The sequence below is a fragment of the Halichoerus grypus genome, chromosome 5, assembly GCF_964656455.1.
Source record: "Halichoerus grypus chromosome 5, mHalGry1.hap1.1, whole genome shotgun sequence".
Lineage (NCBI taxonomy): Eukaryota > Metazoa > Chordata > Mammalia > Carnivora > Phocidae > Halichoerus > Halichoerus grypus.
The window spans coordinates 99227633-99251755 of record NC_135716.1 but is presented as its reverse complement, the minus strand read 5'-3'; the positions used below and the strand labels follow the sequence as shown (position 1 = coordinate 99251755).

The window sequence follows — 24123 nt, the reverse complement described above, 5'->3', positions numbered from 1 at the left end:
ATATCGGGCTCCTGACTCAGCGGGGAGTCTGCTTCTTCCTCTCCCTCTGCCTCTGCTCATGCTCTCTCTCTCTCTCTGTATCTCTGTGTCTCAAATGAATAAATAAAATCTTAAAAAAAAAAATAAAATAAAAAAAAATAAAATAAAATAAATAATTAATGAGAAAGAGACTTACAACCTAAAGATTTTTTTTTTAAGTAAAGACAAAGGACATAAATTTAAAAATTTACAAGAAAAAAACCTGAAAAACTGTTCTACTTCATCAGTTCTTAAAAATTCAGATAGAAACAAAATGTTTTGTGTTGACAAGGGTGTGAAGAAATGGTCACTCAAGTTCCCTGCTAGTGGGAGTATAATTGTGACCTTTTTGGCCAAATAATTTAGCAATACCACAAGTATTAACAGATTTTAAAATGTGTGTACCCATTGATCCAGCAATTCCACTTTAGAAATGTAACTTAAAGAAATAATCAGAAGTATAGGCAAAGAGTACACTTTGTTTGTACATTTACAAACGTAGTCACCTAGGATTTACTTATAATTAGGAAAAATCAGAAATGGCTACCAAAGCATTTTGGCCAGGGCAGATGAAAAAAGTATGCAGAAATTTTTACAATCTTTTGTTAAAAGCAATTTGGTAATGTGCATCAAGAATTTTATTTTTTAAATATTTATACTCTTTGACATATTGATTCATTTTCTAGGAATTCCTCCTAAAGAAATAATTGGAAACACAGAAAAGCTAAATTTATGAAGATATTGCAATATTAAAGCAATTTATAACCCAGTTGCTGGATTATAAGCATTGGGTAAGCAAATGGTAGGGTCCTAAAGTAGAAAAGTATGTGGCAGTTATTCATGTTATTTACAAAATGTTTTCAGTATCTTGGAAATACGCATATATCAAATGCTAAAGTGAGACAAAAGACTGTGTTTCAGGGTTCAAACCAGCACTTCCCCACCATCTACTATGACTTCTGTAAGCTTCATTTTTTTACTTTATAAAAGGGGACATACTTGTGCATTCCTTACAGGGATGCCATGAGGATTAAACGAAATAATGAACATAAAGTACTTAGCGTAATGCACATACCACTCAATAAAAACTATTATTTTTTCTTAATGGGGCACACGATTCCATAAAAGGACAGTTGCAACTGTCCGAATACACAGTGAAAGTAATTTACTGCAGCATTAATAGTAGTTATCTTGGAATGTTGCAATTATGTGACTCTTCTCTTCTTTCATGAATTTTTCTCTTTTCATAATTTTTAAAAGATACTGGTTTTGTGTTTGGTTTCGTTGCATTTCCGAATGGTAGAGAGCAGACAAAGGATTCTGAAAGGAAAATGTAAATCAGACAGGCAGCAGTCGCCGCCGCCAGGACGTGGGCCACCAGGACAGAGCTACCGTCAGCCAGCACCATCTGCCACGCAGCGAGTAGTCAGAGTCCTGGCTGACGACGTGGAGCCTGGTGGCCAGAGCAGTGGTTCTGCAGTTGTGATGTGTGTCTGAGTCAACTGTGGAGCCGGAGGACCGTGGAAATGCCAGGGCCCCACCTCCAGAGATTTTAATTTGGTAGGACTGAGGTGGGATCCAAGGGCTTGAATTTTTAATAACTATTCCACCTGTGATTCTCACTCACACCAAAATTCGAGAACCCTTGGACTAGAGCATGGTGTTAATAAGGCCCAAGTTCCAGACAGCATCCCCAAGGGACTTCTGTAGTGAGCCGTCCGTGTGCCTTCAGGCTGCACGCCCATTTGTTGCCATATGTCTAACCACAGCTGGGCCAGGGGGAACATGAGTGGAAAGGAGCCAATTATCTCCCCCCTTCTCTCTGCACTCCACTCCACACTCTCTTAAAGAAATCACCCCGAACATATGCCCTATTATCGGTGAGTCAGTAATGACACCTTTGCTAGGCAGTCAGAGGGCATATTTTAAGAAGAAATGAGACCTTGACTGCTGTTATATGGTGGTCGAGGAAGATTAGATGAAGCAGGTGATCTGAAAACGTCCTCAGTTTAATGGGGTCATGTTTAAGAGTGGAGGGTACTTTTGCTTCTCCAACAGAGTTATAGAGATTAGTGAGAGTCCGTGGTTGTTTAGTGTTCATTTGGAATCCCTCAGCATTTTCCTTACGTTTTCACGGTATCATTTATTTATCTGCTGTTTTGTAACATTACCTTAAAACGTAATGTGCTATGGGTCTGAGTTCATCTGAAGTTCAGGGTGTTCCAACGTATAAAATGAAGCTGACCCTGTGGGAGTCAGAAGTTTTTTCATCCAAAATAGTATCAACCTCAGTGCACCCCATAAGTGAAATCTTTGCAACACTCAGACATCTGATTTTTACTTGCCCTTTTGCAAAATCCATTCATGTTTGCTTTTGAAAATAACTTTTAATTAAAATCATCCTGTGGATTTTACACTGTGTTCAGTTTTCAGTGGCAGGAAGCAGTTGTGTAATTTACATTAGAGTTCGTTGGAATGCGCAGGAAGAATCATTTGCGCTCTCACCTTTTTAAAATGGAGCCCAATGGAGTGAGCTGTGTCACTTTGGTTTTCCTGTAGGTCTTACTCAACCTTGTTTCTTTTCTTCTGGATCCCTTTAGATGTGATTATTTTGAGCTTTGATACCTGTACCTGTGGTCCGTTCTTCTTGTTCATTCATTGTGGATGTGGATATCTCCGTCTTTACTTTGCTTCATATTAGCAGATCCTTTTGCTTCTATAATGGATTAATGGGTTTAATTAATCCGGTTTCTTCCATGGCATGGAAACATCAAAAAACCTTGCTGTTTGTCACTAGTTTTCCTGTGCCATAATGAAGATGCATCTGATGGCATTGGGCTTATGCCGTTGAAACCTGAAGGGAACAGTGGGTTTGTGTGGTGTAAGTACAAAGAGAACAGTCCTCACTATCTCCCCTACTTAGCTTTCCCCTCCTCTTTTAATTACAATTATGAGAGCACTCTATTCATCTTTAAAATGGAGATGAAAATATGGATTTTGCAGGTTTGTCTGTAAATTAAATGATAATTTTTATAAAGAACCAGGGATATAGCAGGCATTCAATGAATTGTATCTATTATTATGAATACGTTTAAAGTAGATAGGAAAGTATAAAATGTATAGATGACACAAAGCAGAAAAAACTAGCTAATATAAGAGAACAGAATTGAGATTCAAACTTGTTTCAACAAGTCTTACATTTAATAAATACAAAGATACAGCGTTCAGTTTTGGTCCCCAAAGTGGGCTAGTAGTTGCCTAATTCAGAAGAGACTTTAACATCTTTGCTCTACTATAATTTACTGCAGTATTTGCCCCTGTCAACCACTTTCACCATCTCAGAACTTCCTACTCTCTTGACTCATTCTCCTTATTTTCTTCTTATCCCTTTGGCTCATTCATCTCTGTCTCATGTATGTTCTTATCTGCTTCAGTTCATCCTCTCAGTGGTGCCATTACCTAGGTTTCATTTTCAACCTTCTGATCTTTCCATATTATATAATCTGCTTCCATGGATTTGACTATTAATTCAATGGTGAGCACCAGATTCACATATCCAATTGCTAAGTATCACCCAATAATCCTATACCAACATTCTAAAAGAAAGCCCATTGAATTTTCATAAAACCTCTGCCTTCAGTGAATTGGCCATTTTGGTGAATGGTATCATTATTTATTCAAACATACAAACCAGATATCTAGACTCTTTAAATTTACTTACTGCCCCTACTACTCACTCAACAAACCAACTCCTGTGATTTTATTTCTTTAATATGGCATGCCTGTATTTCTTCCTTGATCATTCTCCTGCCTCTTCCATAGTTTGTGCCTGTCATGATTCCTACCTGGATTTCAGTGGACACTTTGCTGGCTCCCCTGGTTCCTTGCTACACTATTCCCAAACCTGCTGTCAAAGTTGAGTATAGCTTGGATTTTGAGGTAGAGACACCTCTATTTAGGTTAGATACACCTATATTTGCCAGTTTCATCTCTTATGGGCAAATGATTCAACTCATTGTAGATGGTTATGACATAGGGATAACAATGTGCATATCATCAGGTTGTTGACACATTACATTTGGAAATGTATGTGATAGGCGGGAACCTCAGTAAAATTTATCTACTGTTATTATCGTTCCATGCAAATTTGATTGTGCCACCCTCCCTTTAATGATGCCCAATAACTTTAAAGATAAATTCAGTCTCATCTGCTTAGTTGATCAGTTCCCTGATGGCCTGGTCCAGCTCTAGACTCTTCTTTCATCATTGCTCATCTTATACCCGTCACACTGCACTATTCCATTTCTAGCTATGTCCTGGACTTAGAGCCATCTTCAGTTTCTTGCCCTTCTCTCTGTCTGTCCTTATATATGCTCCTCCTGCATTTGGAAGACACTCTTCCCTGGTGACTGTGTTCTCTCCTATCAGAGCTCAAAGATTTCTTTGGCCTAATCTAGGTGACCATCCATTCTGGTTTATCAAGGATAGTCTTGGTATATAGCTGTTGTCTCCCTGTGATTAATATTAGTACCACCTTTTACTCTCGGGGCATTAGATGATACATTATGTGGTCACCCTACCTAAACTCCCCTTGTTCCCAGGCCAAGCTAAGCAGGCCTTGTTTTCTGTTTCCATAGACTTCTGCACTCCCTTCTGCATTAAATTTATCACACTGTTTCATAAAGTCTCATTATTTTATAAATTTTCACTTATTTCTCTGCCACTGGGACATGAGCTCCTTGAGAGCATGAATTTCATCTCATTTGTTTTCACATCATTTGTTCCTAGCACAGTGCCTGGGAAACACAAAGTGTTGTATACTAATTATGGCATTCTACCTTCCTCACTCCACTTAAACTACCTATGAAACACTAAATAAGGGAAGGTGCTTCAGCAGCGTATGTAAAAATTAACAACAAATAAGCTGAGTCTCTGTTGTGCTTGAAACACCAGTGGGACAGATGTGAACACCACAGAGAATTTTATTCATTGACTGTGTTGCCCTTCCTGTCCCTGCCTTGTTTTGTGCTATAGAACCAGTCACCCACTTCTCCATTCAGCTCCCTCTCCTGCACTTACTGTTCGCCACCTGCCATTAAACTCTGCATTAAAGACATATAAATGCTAATTAGTTTTTTTTTTTTGTTTTCAGTTACTGACCAGGCCTCCAAACTTTATTCACCATGTCCCACTGAGTAATTATAATAACAGCTAGCATTTATTGAGAGCTTACCATATGCTGGGTCACCCTAAGCACATTTTAGGTACTATATCATTTAACAGCACGAGGGGTAAATAGTGAGTATCCTTTGCGCTATATAGGCCATTTTGAACTGATGATTCCTTCTCCGAGCACCCCTGGACTTTTTTCCTTTTTTATTTTTTTTAAGATTTTATTTATTTACCTGACAGAGAGAGAGAGAGCGCAAGAAGGGGAGCAGCAGAGGAAGAGGGAGAAGCAGGCTTCCCACGGCGAGCAGGCAGCCTGATGCTGGGCTTGATCCCAGGACCCTGGGATCATGACCTGAGCCAAAGGCAGACGGTTAACCAACTGAGCCACCCAGGAACCCCTGGACTTTTTTCCTTGACTCACATCCTTAATTGATCTCTCTCTCTCTGTCCATCTCCACCGGGGGTAGAAGACAAACATTGTCTTCCTGATCTTCTTGTGTTGTGAACCAAACAATTTCACTTCTGGAAGGGATCCTATGCCAGCATCTTATCCAGGCTCTAGAGGACAAGTTTTAGGAATAGCTGCTCCAACATAAGCAACATAACCAAATGCAATCTATGCACATTGTTGGGATCTGATGCAACAAATTAACTGTGAAAGACATTTTTTTAATCTCAAGAGGAAATTTGAATACAGCCATGTAATGTGAGATATTAGGGAATTATTGTTAATTTCATTAGGTGAGTTAATGTCATTACAGCTATGTGTTTAAAAAAAAAGTTCTTGGGCGCCTGGGTGGCTCAGTCGTTAAGCGTCTGCCTTCGGCTCAGGTCATGATCCCGGGGTCCTGGAATCGAGGCCCGCATCGGGCTCCCTGCTCCACGGGAAGGCTGCTTCTTCCTCTCCCACTCCCCCAGCTTGTGTTCCCTCTCTCACTATCTCTCTCTCTGTCAAATAAATAAATTTAAAAAAAAATCTTTAAAAAAAATTTTAAAAAAGTTCTCATCAGTTAGGGATACATTCTGCAGATTTAAAAATGAAATAACCTGATGTCTGTGATATGCTCTAAAACAGTGTAACAAAAATTAAAAAGACAAAAGCAAAAAAAAGATAAGACGAGGATGCCTGTGGTAGAAGACACAAGATGAGCAAACTATTGATAATTGCTGTGGTTGGGTGATGGGAAGAGGGTGGTTCACTATACTACTTGTTTACTTTAGTGTGTGTTTGAAAATCTCATATTAAACATTTAACAAGGGGTGCCTGGTGGCTCAGTTAAGCGACTGAGGTTAGTTAAGCCTTCGGCTTAGGTCATGATCCTGGAGTCCCAGGACTGAGTCCCACGTTGGGCTCCCTGCTCAGTGGGGAGTCTGCTTCTCCCTCTGGCCCTCCTCCCTCTCGTGCACTCTCTCTCTCTCAAATAAATAAATAAAATATTAAAAAAAAAAAAAGAACATTTAACAAACAACAGTTCCTGGCACCCCACTTCAGTTGTGCTGAATCAAGATCACTGGGAGTAAAGCCCTAGAATCTGCATTCTTAGAAATCTCTCCAGGTAAATCTTATGTGCTTTAATATTTGAGAACCACTGGTTAAGATTTAAGATGACAGGATCACATCTATCTCTTCCCAAAACAACAACTGCTACATCAAGACATCCAAAGAAAACCTTAACTTCCATGATGGAAATATCAACACATCGATCTCAAAGATGAATAACCATACCAGCAATTCTGCTGCTCAGACAGAGCCACGTTATAAAGGTTCAAAAATAAATCTGATCTATTTCATGAAATAGGAGACATGGTTTTAGAAATTACCTACTTTTTATCCCTAATGAAATAAAAGAGGACATTGTCTCTATTGAGGAAAAGCAGGCCTCGGTAAGAAGAGCACACTACATAATGAAAATGACAATAACTAAAATAAAAATCTTATTTGAAAGTAGTAAAAAGCAGACCTGACATTGCAGATAATCAAATCAGCCATACCCAGAATACTGAGAAAATGAAATCATGGGTTTAAAAGATGAGACAGAATATAATGGGCATAGAGGTCAGTCATGAAGATAAAACTTATAGACTCAACAAATGGATCAAAATTAATCATTAAAGATGTAATAACGTGTATTTTAGACTTCTGGGGGGAAAGAAAGAGACCCAAAAATAGCAGCTGAAAGAGTTTCGCATGGCCCAGGTAACTTAGTAATCAGGGTAATGACACAAACTGTTTCTTATTATAATTTTTTAGATTATAGAAGATAGTGATGAAGAATTCCCTAAGTTTCAGAGCAGAAAAGTTAGATTTCTTCAATAGGAATTATCGTGACCTTTCGTCATAGGACTCACTTGCATTTTCACGGGCCTGAAGACGATGGAACAACTCTATTATTCCTGCAGAGAAATCATGAGTTGCTCATATAAAAGGACATCCTCAGATGTGCAATATAGCAGAGCATATGTCACCCAAGAACTCCTTTTGCCAAAGTTGTTAACAATGAGTTAAAGTCATTGAAGAGGAATCAAGAAAAGGGTCTTCTATCCCCTGGGTCACATTTTATGGTAATATTCCACTGCATCAACGCCAAAGTCACACTTTCCCCCTCATTTCAACATCACTGAAGTCAAGATGCACCTTCTAATCAATGAGGTCCTACAATTGCTGCATGACAGGTGACAGTGGTGACATAGTTGTCATCTCCTGCCCTTGCACAAACCTGGCTGGGATTCCTGTTGATGTGCCTGAATGAGGGCAGCCCCTTCATTCACAAAACGAACCATTTCAGGGCAACAGGAGGAAGGAATACAAGAGTCCCGATTCTTGCCTGAAAAACTTCTATTTGCATCTTCAAGGAAGATCAAGGAAATGTAAGCATCAAAAGTTGCAAAATAGCTGTTAGTGGCTTGGGAGAAAAAACTGCAGATGGTAGAAGCACAGGGTTAAGAGTGTTGCAATGGGTTATGGGTATATCAGGGTTCATTATACTGTTCTCTCTACTAATATGCATCTCGGAATTTTTTTGAAATTAAAAGTCTTCACAAATCAGAAGGAGAAGGAGCAGGAAGGAGGGGGGAAGGAGATAATGCATTCCCAGTGCTCCTCATTGCTCAGAAGATGACACTGGGTAGAAAAGCACTGCTATTATAACTCGGAGTTTCAAAATGATTCAGCAAAGTCAATCTAACCAAGTAAATGCATATTTTTCTTTTTATATATGCATAAGTGTAGCATGTGGCACACAAAAAAAGGCTTAGAGACCTTTTTTCATTAAGTATAAAATAAAAATTCTTATAAGAAAGCATTATGTCACGATTTAATTTGAAGTGATTTTTTTTCTTCTTTAGTGGTACATACAATGGCATTTCTTAGATTCTGTGAACGATAGAGATAACTATTATTTATTAAGCATTTGCTATGTCCTGGACATGATTTGAGGGGCATTACATATCTTACTTATTTATTAAAAGTGAGGTTTTCTTATACTCACTGTAATTACAGAGGGGGCAATGGAAACACAGGGAAGATAAGTCACGTGATGCGTATCTCACAGCTAGTAAGTGGCAGAGCCAGGAGTCAAATCCAGGCAGTCTGACTCCAGCGGCCAAGGCCACAATCAGTCTGTCACTGCCTCTGGGTGACTTAAGGATGAGGAGTGTCTGGTACCCACTTTACCTTTGTACAGGTAAGGAACTGAGGCCCAGAGGACTTACGTATCTTAGCAAGAAGTATGTAATAAGCTAGTGATAGATTATAGTCCAATCTTAGTCTACATTCTTTTTGTCTTACGCAGCCCCAACAACCACAAAGAACCACATTGTGAATATTCAGACCCTTCACACACACACACACACACACACACACACACACAATTCCCATTACTGCCAACATTGGCAGGAAATAAAGCAAAAGGAAGGTAGTCAATTTTAAAGGAGAGCCGGGCTGTTAATGTCACTTAATCATCACCACAAGGCTTCATTAGCAATTTCCTATGTAATAGCCGAAGAAATGATGTCTTGGAGACAATAGGTAACTTGCATCAAGCTCCAGAACTATTATATGGCAAAATAAGAATGCAGACTTAAATATAGCTGCATCCAAAGCGGATGGTCTTTGATTTTTCCAAAGACAATTAAACACAGTTACTAATTGCTGAAAGGAAGCACGTTACCACAGCAGAGGTTACATGCTGGCAGCTCGCATTTCAGTTTTGCCCACACATGTGGTTGCTTTGTCACGTGCAATGTTTCTTTTAAAAAATTGTATCAAATTTAAATACTGTGAGATCACCTAAAATCTGGATTTGGGGCAGAACCAGATCTGAATTCTTAAATGGGAACCATCAGCTGGACCTGACTAGCAATTGCTCCTGTTGCCCAGTTCACTGAGACCCCAACACTCAATTCCTTTTGCACCCAATGCACTTCATGGGTTGACTCTGCCTGCCTGGCCCCTACAGGCTTTGGATCTGTGACCTTGAATCTAAATGATTGTTATAATTCAGATGACCATTTACTTGAAAACGTAACCTGTAACAGATTATAAACTAAGCATTTTTTTTTAAGTTAAAAGCAGTGGTAACATCTATTTAGTGATGTTTAGAATTATTTTGGAAGGGTTTTTTTAAAAGATTTATTTATTCATTTATTTCAGAGAGAGAAAGAGAGAACATGCGTGGGAGGGGCAGAGGGAGAGAGAGAATCCCAAGCAGACTCCCCACTGAGCACAGAGCCCTATGCAGGGCTTTATCTCAGGACCCCGAGATCATGACCTGAGCCGAAACCAAGAGTTGCTGCTTAACCAATTGTACCACTCAGGTGCCCTGGTAGTTTAGGGGGGTTTTTTTGTTTGTTTGTTTGTTTTGTTTTGTTTTGTTTTAAGGGATCCAGATCAAGCAAGTGCTCCATCCCTTCTTTTTAAATTGGGAGTTATATTTGTGTCTCAAAAATTAACAGATTTTTATATTCTACTTTCACATTTTATTGGTACCCTGAAGGCAGATCAACATTAAAATGTTAAGATTTAGTAACTAGTTACAGTTGGATATTTAAAGGTTAATAATATTCTTGAGAATCCAGATTGTATTTTTAAGATGTACATCAGCAAATTTACTGAGGGAATTTTAAAGGCTTTTGGGGAAAGGGATTTTTGTAAGTCCAAATAACTACAGTAACTGAATGGATTTTTTTTTTTTTTAGATTTATTTATTTATTTATTTATTTATTTGAGAGAGAGAGCACAGAGGGGGAGTGAGAGGGAGAAGTTGACTCCCCACTGAGCAGAGAGTCTGGATTTTCTTTTCTTTTTCATTTTTTCTACTGAAAAGCTGGGGGCTTTTTGAGATAAGTCCTTTTCTAAAAAGGGTTTTTTTGCTTATTAAAATCCTATATTAGACCCTAAGTAGTTATCAGTATTAAAGAAGAGAAGTAATGTTGATTTTTCTACTCAGAAGACCTATCCTTTGTTTCTTTCTTTTTATTTTTTTATTTTATTTTATTTTATTTTTAAAATTTTTTTATTGTTATGTTAATCCCCATACATTACATCATTAGTTTTAGATATAGTGTTCCATGATTCATTGTTTGTGCATAACACCCAGTGCTCCATGCAGAACGTGCCCTCCTCAATACCCATCACCAGGCTAACCCATCCTCCCACCCCCCTCCCCTCTAGAACCCTCAGTTTGTTTTTCAGAGTCCATCATCTCTCATGGTTCTTCTCCCCCTCCGATTCCCCCCCTTCATTATTCCCCTCCTGCTACATTCTTCTTCTTCTTTTTTTCTTTCTTAACATGTATTGCATTATTTGTTTCAGAGGTACAGATCTGAGATTCAACAGTCTTGCACAATTCACAGCACTTACCAGAACACATACCCTCCCCAGTGTCCATCACCCAGTCACCCCATCCCTCCCACCCCACCCCCCACTCCAGCAACCCTCAGTTTGTTTCCTGAGATTAAGAATTCCTCATATCAGTGAGGTCATATGATACATGTCTTTCTCTGTTTGACTTATTTCGCTCAGCATAATACCCTCCAGTTCCATCCACGTCGTTGCAAATGGCAAGATCTCATTCCTTTTGATGGCTGCATAATATTCCATTGTGTATATATACCACATCTTCTTTATCCATTCATCTGTTGATGGACATCTTGGCTCTTTCAAGAAATAACAATAAAATGCCATGTAATGTTTAGATTTATTTTCATATTTACTCTGAGGGGGCAAAACTCTTATCTTTGAAAGTATCATTTAAGTTGATATTGTCACTTATTACTAACAGCTTTTGGTGGCTGACCATGGTACTCTGGGAGGCTGAAATTCATCCTGGACAAACACCAAAAGAAATACAAGTAGAGGAAGAATAAAGATCAGCTTCCCAGTCTGCGTAGATGATGGTTGCATTCTGCGTAGGGATCGTCCATCTGAAAAGTGGTCTCATTCCTCTCCTGCTTGTCTCCAAATCCATCAGTAAGAAGTAGGGAACATGTGCCCTTAATAGATGTACAGTCATTTGTATAAAAATGGAATACATGTTCTACTGCACTAATACATTTGTACATGATGAAACACATGAAAATAAGAAATTATAAAGGATGAAATAACACAAGTAGAAATAGATGTTCTAGTATTTTCCTTAACTGCCCTAATGGGCCACTTTGTGCCCTCTTCTTAATTGTGTCCATTTCAGCATTTCCCAAAGTCTATTCTATGCAACACCAGCTCAATGTCATTTTCATAAGTATGAGACATGGTTTAATTGTCAAGTAAGTTTGGGAAATGGTAGGTAAAAATTAGACAGGTTTCCTTGCCATGTGACTTCTCAACTTTAATACAGATGACTCCTTGCGAGTCCTTACAAGGGAGAGCACCTACTGTAGGGCTATTATTCCAACAAGATTCCTTTGTGAAACCCCCTTCTATTCAAGTTTCCTGAAGATCATCTTTGCCTGCTGTTTGCCAGTTCTTTCAGTAGGGTTCCCATATAAACCCGAAAATATCCTGGGCATCAATCCCAACCTCTTTGTATTACAAACCTTTCATCTCATTGAATCTCTCCTTCTTTCCTAGGACCATGTTTTCCCCTTCACACCCAGAAGCTAATATCCTTTTAAATAAACCCTGCTTGGGTCTTAGCCTCTGCTCCCTGCCTCCTCCATGCAACTAGTCTCTCTCGGCTTTCCACAAAACTTGCCAGCCTAGCTTCACTTCCAGTTTCCAGCATGAATCTTGGTGTTAGTTAAAGGTATTTAAAATAGATCTACTCCACAGTTTGAGACTCACCACAAATTCACTTTTCCTGCTTAGTCTCAATCATGTATAGGAACGCCTATTTTGATAACCTTCTTATTCCTAGGGCCCAGTCCCCACTTGGTACTCCATTGATGATAACCAGGTGATTGCTAACCTGCCTGGCACCTGACAATTTCAAGAAAAATATTTTAAAGTCTTGCTATACAGGAGATATGAGTATCAGGAATTCAAACAAGGCAAAATGTAAGTTAAGTTCTGTTCAGGAACTACTGTAGTGTACCAGTATTTCAGTCATTAAAAAAAGCAAACAGGGTGCAGGAGGGGGGATGGGTGGGGGGATGGGCTAGATGGATGATGGGTGTTAAGGAGGGCACTTGTCATGATGACCACTGGGTGTTGTATGTAAGGGATGAATCCCTAAATTCTACCCCTGAAACCAATATTACACTCTATGTTAACTAACTCGAATTTAAATGAAAACTAAAAAACAAAAAAACCAACAACTTAGATTTGGTCTATCCGCCTTCTGCACTGCTAGCCCTGCACCCTTAGCAGGCCACTCAAGTCCTAGTTCCCTCATCAGCAAAATTAGAATAACAGTATATTCCTCAAAGGTTTGGTTTATTTGTTTGTTTTGAGAATCAAATGGCTTTTAATACACATAGAGTACTTGAAATAGAGTACTTAGAATGGTCCTGGCACATAATAGGTCCACAATAAATATTAACTTTTATTACTGTTACTGTTTCTAAACAATTGCATTAGGTATTTTTCTGAGGAAACTTGGACTTTTTCTGCAGTTCAATGAAAATCGTGTATCTGTGTTCCATTTGAGGGTCTAAAATTGCACATATTGTTTCTTTCTGCCTTCAATATTCTTTAGTATTTCTTAATAGTGATTATTCTTAATATATGTCATAAGAGTACAGTTGAAAAGTAGTGTTGACCCATTTTGGTCTTAAAGTTTGGATCCTCATAATTATCTTATCCATTTGTTTGTGTTTTCTCCCCTTTTTAATAGTGTCAACATACCAGACTGTGCACATGCATTCTCTCTTGCCAGGATGTTTCTTTTTGAAGGCAACACTGCAAATGACTCACAAACATATTCATTACTTCTTTAGGTTAGCTTGGTGTTTGTTTCATTTTGTTTGCTATTTCTTTTGCTACCATTGTGAAATATGATTTGGCCATCAGATATTAATAACTTAGTGCATTTAAAGTTTGGCAACATTTATTTTAAAGCTTAGGCTGTCCACCATTCACTAAGTAGTGTAAATATTTCCCCTTACCCTGTAGGCTCATGAGCCATCAAATACCATACTAAAACAATACTGATCCTGCAGCAAGATAAAAAAGAAGGCTAGCAATAAGGACAATGTGATTTTACACTTTAATATCTAATATTAGATCCAAAGTCCAATATAAAATAATCTAATATTTAAAATTCAATATCTTCTGACTTCCCGGTTCTGAAATCACTTGAGTAGACTAGTGCAATCCATTCAGGACAAGTAAATTTTCCGCTGATATGGTCCTGAACTAATATTGAGGAAGATCTGAAATTGCTTAAAATCAATCCTTATATTGGTTCCTGTTAGTGAGAGTTAACCACAGCAGATTAATGAAATTAGAAGGTGAGGGACAAAGGTGACATCCATCCAATAATTTTAGTTGTAGAGTATCCTGGCTACTAACTGAAAAGATTTAGCCAATAAATTAAGTTTTTGCATTGAGAATGCATCCTTTATTTCCAAAATTACAATGTAGATAGTAGCAACTTACTTTCACACTTAGCCCTTCTTTCCTTTTCCACTACATTTCTTTGCACTCTGTCAACAAACCCTGATCATTCTTAAAAGTGCATTTTTTACTTCTCTTCCCCATTTAAGCTATCTCACTTTGCTTGCTTTCATTTTCAGATTTCTCCAATGAGTGTTTTGAACCCTCTGCCCTCCCTTTTGTTTTTAGCATTCCACACTCTCTAGTAAAATGGCTCTGCCTCAACACTCTATCATAACCAGTATTTTCAAGGTCACTGACAACCATTTTCAAGACAAATCAAAAGATTTTTCTTGTTCCTTATCTTCTCTTGAGTATCTGGCACTACTTATCCCCCTTTTTTTTCTTTCTGGCATTTTAAAGATTTTTTTTTTTTTTTTTTTGTATTCTCCAGGATATTGAATTGCCTTTTCATTTTCTTGGAGGTCAGATTAAATTTTTATTTCTCTCCTTGTACACGCATTCAAATATCTAGAGAACCCTGAGTTATATTTATTAACTCAAATATGGGTTGTAAGCCGCCAATGAAAACAGCTATAACTAAATGGTATTTTCAGATTTATGGACAAATACATGGACTCTTCCTTCTTCTAGCGGAGTTGATCAATAGCCTATGTGGTGGGTCTAGAAGAGGTTCCTCCAGAAAGAGTAATTCCATCCTATATGCCTAAATTCTGGAATAACTTAATGATATTGGAGTTGAAGAATTTCTGATTACCTTTCTGGAGACACATAAATGCATTCTTGTTGCAGTTTGATTTTTAGCATTATATTCTTTTTCATATAATTTTTAAAGATCTTAACCAACTGAGCCACCCAGGCGCCCATTTTTAAAGATCTTTTTGGTCCTCATGGCTGATCTCTCTTTGATCTTCCCAATCATGAAAAACACAAGGCTCAGACAATTTTTCAAAGGCTCCTTATTACTCTGGTTCTCATTTGAGGCTTTGTTTTCACCAGTTGGTCAGCCTGTGCTTTCCATTCCCTTTCATACTCATGTTGCTTTATTATTATTATTATTATTATTATTATTATTATTATCAATATTATTTTGGAGAGGTGCTTATTCCCCTTCCTGGATGCCTGCCCAAAAGAGACCTCAAGTGCCTACTGGCATCAATGACAAAAGTCATTTCAAACTAGGCCAGGAGAAGTAGAAAGGACCTATATGAGCATTCACTTGAAAAAGGTTTGTTTCCTTCATCACATCTGGTTGGTTATTCAAACCAGTATTGTCTGATAGAGATATAATGTGTCCATATAGGTAATTTTTACCTTAACAAAGGTAAAAAGAAACCAGTAAAAATGATCTTAATAATATGCTTTATCTAACCTAATATATCCAAAATAATTGTCATTTTAACATGTACCAGTATGAAGTTATTAATAAGGTATTTTACATTCTTTTCTTTTTGTACTGTGTCTTTGAAATCCAGTGTGTAATGGTGTACATTGACCATAGCTACCGCAACAGATCTGATCCTGAGAGGTAGGTATAGTGTTCAATAAAAGCCATCTGGGGATGTTTTTATGTTTGTCACAGAGGCACCTTGAGACCTTGTACAGTTATCCCATAAATAACTTTCACACCTCCGTTTTACTAGTCCACTTCAAAGAACTGAGTGCTAAATTATCTGGTGGCACAGTGGACCCTGAAAAGGAGGCTTTTGTGGGATGACAAGTTGTAAGGGTCATAGATGAGAATAGCAGTGACAGTGATGACAATGATGATGATGATAGTAATTGCTGACATGTACTGAGGTCTTACCGTAGGCCGAGTACCCTCTTAAGCTCTTTTTACACATTAGCTCATTTAGTCCTCACAAAAATGCTGTGAAAGTATACCCTGATTATTCTTTTTTTTTTTAACATTCCATTTATTTATTTGAGAGAGAGAGAGAGAGCATGAGTGAGGGGAGGGGCAGAGGGAGAAGCAGACTCCCCGCTGAGCGCAGAGGGGCTGGATCCCAGGACCCTGAGATCAGGACCCGAGCCATAGTCAGTCACTTAATCGACTGAGCCACCCAGACACCCCACCCTTATTATTCTTATTACACATGCTCGTCTTCACTACAGGAGAGGTTGATACTCCTTGACAAGAGTGACCATTTGTTCCAGTTGTCCAGGCTTGAAAATAATGATTCTTTGTCCAGTGCTAATACCCCCATGCATTAATAGTTTGCCGCTAACAAGGCTTATTTCTAAGTTATTGTGCCTATTTTTACTGGTTTCTATCTACTTTGTAACACTTAGCCCTGTTCACTCTTCCACTCAAGTTCCTTCCACTTGGAATTTGTACTTTGTCTTCTACTCTTTTGTAGACTACTTTAGGGAGGATAACATACCTTGTTCATTCCTCAGGTTGCAATTCCCAGCTCTAGCCTCTTGTCGAAATACAGTTGGCTCCACTTAGCTCCTGAATAATATTCACGGCTTCTTGCACTGGCTCCTGAGGGTGCTATTTTGCCCTCCAGGCTCTCAGGTTTTCATTTTATAAACTAGAATAAATACGTAGGAGACCAGCGAGGTTTGTAATGCAGTAGGCAGCAACTAAAAGAAGATAAAGAGGGGAAGGAGGAGAAACCAAAAGAGATTGAGGAAGCCTGTGCAGACCAAGTTTGGGAATAAGTTGATGGAGCTTGAAGTTAGGTAGAAAAAATTTGGAGATCAGTAAGTATGCATGTGAGGTATTTAGAGAGAGATGAGGATGGAGGACTTTAAAATATTTTGTTGTACACTATGAATAGCATCTCTGTGACATTTTCTTGATTTTCAGTAACCCTGGATGTCACACTAACATTTTGCAAATGGAACTTTGCTAGGATGAGGCAATAAAGGAGTCCCAATCTTATACTAGTTTCAGTCGAAAACTTTAACACCACCATTTTTACTGTGTGCAGACTAACTTGGTATGACCACTGATTCTTTCTTTTCCTTTGTTCTCCACCTCCAATCAATCTAATTCCTGCTGACTCTTCCATTACCTTTCTGTTCCGTTGAATCCGGCTCCTTGTTCTCACACTGACATTATTAAAGCTTCCTTCCTTACCTCCAATCTATCCCCCTTTCATTATATCCTGCATTGCAGTCATTGTGACATTCCACTCTTTCTGAGGATGTCTCAGTCTCTATCGTAGACTTCAGTGAAAATAGAGGCCATAAGTCAGTTCTGGAAACTTTCCAGCTCCACAATGAATATCTTGATTTGCAAGTGAAACATGAACTAGTGTTTGAGATTTGGGCAGTACAATAAAAAGAAAAATGAAAGATCATGCTTCTTCTTTACCTGATGCCCCAGACATGATTCATGCAGCAGATAGTTGAATTAGAAACATATAATTGCTTCTTCAATTTTGAGAATTTTCTTATTTTGTTAAACAGAAAAGCTAGTTACAGAAATAACTTGTTTTACATTCATTTATATGCTCTTTCTATATTGACTATCTACTGCGTGCCAGGAATTGTGCTGGATACAAAGATAAGTAAGGTGTGTCTGGAATTATTTGCGTACTCACTCCAAGAATTCTAACTCTTGCTTTTTTATTTTTCTTCATGACTCGATGGCGATAACTCCTAATATTGCATTCAACTTGAACCTTTTGTTTTCTCTAGAAAGGAATCTAGAAAACTAATGAAGAAAGCTGTGTATGGGTCACTTGCTCTAAAGACCACCAGTGACTTTTTCTTCTCCAATTAATCAAGCACAAAAGCTTCTAGTGCTCTAGATTTTAGTGCTCTCTAAAATCAACTTCACCTTGTATATTTAAATTTCTCTCCTACCACCTCCCAGCCTCCCAAACATTAGGTTCATCTTCATCTTTACAGATAGACTTACATGATTTATCTTGAATAGATTTCCATGACATTTCTGGACCTCAGCTTCCTCATCTGTAAAATTAGAATAACACCTGCATCACAGGTAATGGTGAGGATTAAATGAGAGGACAAAGATAAAGCCCGTCTGACAAATTCTTAACCATGAAAGTTGTTCAATGATCATTGATCCATTCTCCATTCCAAAAACAGAATGTCTTCCTCACCAATGCAAATCTGAGACATCTTTGAATACCAAGACTCTGCCTGCTCTAACTCTTTTATCATGATTTCCTGGCTTTTATACTTTTTAACAACACATTTTTGCATGTATTATCTGCATATTAGAATATTATTAGCTGCTACTTCATTCCTATATAACCTACCCAGAATTGCCCTCTATAATACATTTTCTTATTTTCAAACTGATACATCTCTGTCAATTTTATCTTGCCACTACATTATAGCTGATAAGGAAGAATCAACCTTATTATAAACTAATCTATAAGATATAACATAATGCTTAGCACATGATAGCTGCTTGATATTTTTTGTCATTTAATTTACTCTGGTTCATGATGGTGACTCTTGTAGGCTAATAGTCACTTTGCCTTACAAATAAATGATGATTATATTTATTGTTGATAATACACCAAGAGTGTTGTCAATATAATAAATATTGGCATGTTATTATACACACACGCTCACACACACATACACACCCCTCAGGTGTGAACTTGGGTAAGAAAATTTAGAGAAAATTTATTTCAAGGTTGGAAATTCTGAGAAAAGGATACCTCAGGGGAGAAAAGGGAAGGAAATCAATTGAAAAGAAGAAATAGGAAGGAAAAAAGTGTTGTTTTAGTTCAGTGAGCCCTGAAATACACCACCTACGGCCCAGACCATGGCCAAGTTTTATGATCCTGGAGCCTATACAGTTCTGGGGGCCCTCTTTTAAAAAGAGAAATGCAAAACTTCAAACACAAAATTAGGTAGCAGGCCTAAGTAGCACCAGGTGTAATCGAGTGGCTCTGAGGTGTCAGCTTCATTAGCTTCCTAATGAATCAGCCTCTGGAGCCAAGTAAGGTTTTCAGGACCTCTGTGAGTAGGAGAGCCATTTAAGCGGCAGCACAATAAATGAACACCACTTCCTTCTTGCTCCACAGACTGTTCCTCACCCATTTCCACTTACCATATCTTACATTTTCCAGGGATTTGTACCACCAAGGCACTTCTATGCCTGGCGTTGTAAAAATTATAACCTCCCCATTCATGGCTTCTTCCCTCCATTTTTATTTTATTCTCCATAATTGCCCAAGAACAAATCAAACCCATGATGTTCAGCTACAACTATAAACTCAGAAGGATTCTGTGGGTTGGAGAATGAGGAAAAAGAGATCTTCAGCCTAAAGCCACTAGAAGAAATACTGCTGTGACTGATGGAGAAAAATGAGGATAAAATGAACACCAGGAAAGACTGGGACATAACTGCAGTCATGCCATTTGTCTATGTCCTTCAACTTCACCAGAAGTCCCAGTAACTATATCAATCACACACACAGGCACTCTGCGCTGGGAGTTGGACTTCTTGGTTTTTGTTTGGTTTTATTTTGTTTTACCCAGTATATGACATCATACCAATTCATCTACACCTTAGGATGCCATATAGTTCTTTAAGCTTGGTGATCTATTTGATCCCAAATCACCAACCTATGGGCACATCCCTCCCATCTTATTCCATACTGTCAAACCTACTTAATTTATCCTATTTTCTCCCTGTCTTCCTGTCTTTCTGCTTTCTTTATCTTTCTTATATTCATAAATTGTTGTTGCATACTTATTATTTGGTAGTTCTTCTCCTCACAGAATTCTGGTTGGGGGAAAAATAAACAATTGGAATTTAATATGATGACTTGCATGATACTGCATATGGTCCACTATATGGTACATATATATAAATACTCATGGGTTGGTGTGATTGACTCATGAGGTGTGAACATGAGTGAGTAAAAAAGAAAAAAGTACAGAGGCTAGATCTTAAAGAACCTTACAAGCTAGGCTAAGGAATTTGAATGGTATTCCTGAAGGTAATATGAACCCATTAAAGAGCTTTAAGAAGGGGGCATGATACAGTTAGATTTGGATTTTAGAAAGACCACTGCGAAAGCTATGAATAGAATAGATCGCAAGAGGATAGTATAATATGGAGATAGTTCATTAAAGAAGCTGTGACAGTAATTCAGGAGAAAAATATTTTTTAAATTTTAAAATATTTAAAAAACTAAAGAAAACTTTGGCAGTGTGAACAAAGCTGTGGTGATGGGTTGCATCTAGAGAACTTACTTGGCTGGTATACAGATTGAGGAAAAAGAAGGAAAAAATATCATTCCCACGTTTCCTGCTTAGGACATGGAAGAATTTGATGTCATTCTCAGAATCAACAAATACAGAAGGAAGAGCATTTTTAATGCTAACTACTAATTATTGAGCACTGACTGTATGCCAAGGAGATGCTAAACACTTAACATACATTATGCAACTTTTTCTCAAGTTAATATCGTGAGGTACATATTATTATATTGAACTTAAAGAAGAAGAAATCAAGGCTCAAAAAAGTCAATTCGATTGTCCAAAATTACATAATAACTAAGTGGTAGAGCTGGGATTCAAACCTAAGCAGATTAACCCAGAGCCATGGTTCTTAGAAACATTATACCAGTGTTTAGCAAAGTATGGTCCAGAGGTTATCTGCATCAGATTGATCCAGGGTAATTGTCAAATTAGGCTTCTGGGTCCAGTCCAGTCTATTGAAGTGGCATTCCTGATGGATGGAGACTGGACTCACCAGGTATTTCTTATGCACCTTTAAGTTTATATAATTACAGCAGTACATACTATATGTTACAACTTGGTGGGAGGAGAATGGCAAATTTTCTTTTTATATGGAGATTTTAGTGTATGGAGAACACCGCCCAGATTGCCATAGGGGTGGAGTGCAGCAAATATTTTCAGGCTGGAATTTGACGCTGGGATAGTTTAAATTAGGATTCTCAGTGTTGGTAAAGCTAGTTTTGCAGCAACCTCTCCAAGGTAGTTCGGATGAAGTATCATATGCAGGAAAGGTGGTGGAATGAAATAAATTGTCACTGAGTTGAGCTGTCCCCCAGATCCCTCTCCTTTTCTTGTTCGGTGGTTTTGACACGTACCTCCAAATTTGCTCCAAGCATGAAATGTCTTTGCGTGTTTTCCTAAAAATGCTTGCAAATACTTTTTGCATCTTATTCCATAAAATGTCTGTTTTTAATATAAATATATGATTAATTTTGTAGCAAGGGGTAAAATGGACACTCCAAGAAGTCACAGTGTTGTTGGTGACTCTGTTTACCCTCAAGAACACCCAGTGCTCTCTCCAGGAGCTTGAGTCACCAATGGAAGGAACATGTGATTGTCGCTTGTACAGATCTAGTCTCCATTAGTAAATTGCAAACCTTTTCTTGTATAATTTCTGTGTTCTTCACAATGTTTTTAACATGGTAGGCACCCACTAAACAGCTAATGAATCTGGAAGAGAGGAGTTTGAAAGAAATAAGGAGTATGAGAAATCAGAATAGACTCACAAGAAACCAGTCATTTTTGAAAAGTGCCACATTAGGAAGTTCTCTTCGTGCCTCTCATGGTTAAGTGATCATTTCAGAAGAAGATGCTTTGGTCTTCTTAACCTCTCTTACAGAAAAGCTGGAGGCTTTCAGAAAATGGACTTCAAGTGGTTCTTGGACTTGTTTTCTCACTTGAGAGAGGAAGGAACCAGTTTTTGAGAATCAAGTCAGAACTTTCAGGATCCAAAATGTTCAAACCAACTCTCATAGTGCATGATAGTGTCAGACTCAGAACATTCCCATCTTAATATTTTAACTCCCCTCCAGTTACTTTAACTTAAAATGCCGACAGTCCACTTCAGCTTTGTGGTATTAACATCTAGGTGTCTGTTTCAAGATCATCAATAAAGGCAAAACACTGTACCAAAGATTTTTAAGTAATATTTTTTAAGACAATAAATTTTAAAAAGCAATTTCCCTACCAATTATAAAAGTGTCACCTTACTACAGTATTTTTCTGTAGACATTCACTCTCAAACTAACTTGATTCCATTAATATTTATTTCTTTTTCCAGCCCATGTAAAATAATGATTTGGACTACTATATAAGAATCCATTTTTGTGGCTCCTTTGGCTTGAGAATGTATTTGGCTCCTTCTTAGAAACTTGGTCATCTTGATCTGTGTAACCTTCACCAGTTTGAGAATCCTGAACATAATCCTCTGTAGGGATTTAGACAGGTGTCTATTATGGCCCATAATCTGTGATATGGCCTCTAGCATTCTTGTTTCAGAAAGGTTAAGCTCTCCCGTCTTTATTCCTGAGTAAAAAAGTCCACATGATGTTAGTATAGTCAGGGAGCAGATTGAAACAAGCAACAGCTTCAATCAGGCCTTAAGCCTGTGTCTATGCCAGAAAGAAATCTTTGTGATGAGCAAGGGGCTCCATTAGAAAACAGAGCAGTTGGTTTTTAACTCAGGAGTTACAAAAACAAAACTCTATATACTCTATTATGCTTAGAGTGGCCATATTTCCCAAAGTAAAATTTGGCCCTCATGCTCTGGCAAATATATAGGTACTTTTTTACACAGCACTTTCAGAACATCTAAAGTTGAGACAGTCCCATAATATTCAAGTCGGTATTGTTACCGTGTGTATACCCCACATTGGGACCCAATTAACAGGGCAGGTCATAAGTGAGATTGCACTGCGATTGTTAGAGATTCCTGCCCTTTATGTACAAAGGGATAATGAACAACTGGAAACATGCTGCCTTGTGGACCTACGTGAGGACATGAAGAGTTTATCCCCAAAGCTGTGGGTCTTCAAGGCCTGTCAGTACTGGGGGTGCTGACACTTATCTTTCAGATTTCTGGAGAAGGTATCCACCATCTTGAATTATACATACCTCTGGTTCTGATTTCTCTCTCTTCTTTCCATCGCCAGTAACAAAGCTGTAAGACCTGGAGGGGACACCTCAGCCCGAGGGATGAGCATAAGCTCTTGGACTCAGAATAGTCTGAGGGTCTTCAAAAGAGTCATAAAAGGAGGGGCCTTCCTGTGTTATAGCAAGGCAAGAATCTAGGACTTAGGGAAAGGAGTGACCAAGAAGTTCCAAAAAGGGACTGGGAGCAGGGGTTCCTAACCACAAAAAAAAAAAAAATTACACCAATGAAAGAGAAGAAAAGGAAGCCATCTCCTCAAGATGATAGCCTAGCCCAGCAGTTAAAACACGGTGCTCATGGTTCATCTCTCTGAGAGATGAGCAGCAGACTATGCCACCTCTTTCTTCACCCTTTTATAGCCTTGCATTGGCAAAGACATAGCGATATCTATTTCAAAGTCACAGTGGAAACAGGTTGGGAGAGCTATCCCAGAATACTGTTTCTGCTCCCTTTACCTATGTGTCTTTTTTTAAATGTCACTTAGTGATCAAACAAGGAAGGACGTGCCAGAAACAAATGGGTGTGAGGCAGCTCCGTCTCACTGTTTTTCACAATCAGTCTAAGTGTTAACCCAAATGCTTCTCACCACCACTTGTAAGTACATGCCTGCTTGGCATGTAACGTACAGTTTGGTAGCAAACCTCTTATGAGAATTCCCGACATTTCCAACTGCCAGTAGTCTGCCAATAAGGTAGAGCTTGGAAGGGGAAGTTCAAAATGGTAGGAACCACAAGTATTATGTTAATACTGCTTATGTAGGATTTTGTTTTTTAACTCTGAAAAGTCTAGCAGATATCTGTTGAAAGGATCTGCTTGTCAAAGTATCTCTTGCCAGAAGGAAGGTAATTCTATCAATAGACAAAATAAAAATATGTCTCCAATTTTATTTATCCTTTTAAGTTCTGAAAGCACATTAAGGAAGAGTAACATTCCACTTTGGTTACAAAGTGCTAATTAATAACTAACTTCAATTCTCCCAGAGGTAAAATATTAACATTTTTTAATGAAATGCATCACAATCTTCATCTTCTAATTGTTATAAAAA

At 38.2% G+C, this 24123-nt stretch overlaps 1 protein-coding gene and 1 long non-coding RNA gene across 14 annotated transcripts in view; one reads left to right on the top strand and one right to left on the bottom strand.

Annotated features, from left to right (window-relative positions):
• The window catches only part of NTNG1 (netrin G1), a 315517-nt gene that overhangs the window by 142654 nt on the left and 148740 nt on the right, over positions 1-24123 (top strand). The window lies entirely within an intron of this gene.
• Positions 150-24123, bottom strand: part of LOC118533973 (uncharacterized) — a 31147-nt gene continuing 7173 nt past the window's right edge. Inside the window, exons 2-4 of one of the 2 annotated variants that reach the window (XR_004916445.2) lie at positions 21655-21824; positions 16570-16774; positions 150-2872 (exon numbers count right to left, since the gene is read on the bottom strand). This is a non-coding gene — a long non-coding RNA (uncharacterized LOC118533973). The remainder of the gene's footprint in view (positions 2873-16569; positions 16775-21654; positions 21825-24123) is intronic. The other variant, XR_004916448.2, reaches the window with a different exon arrangement.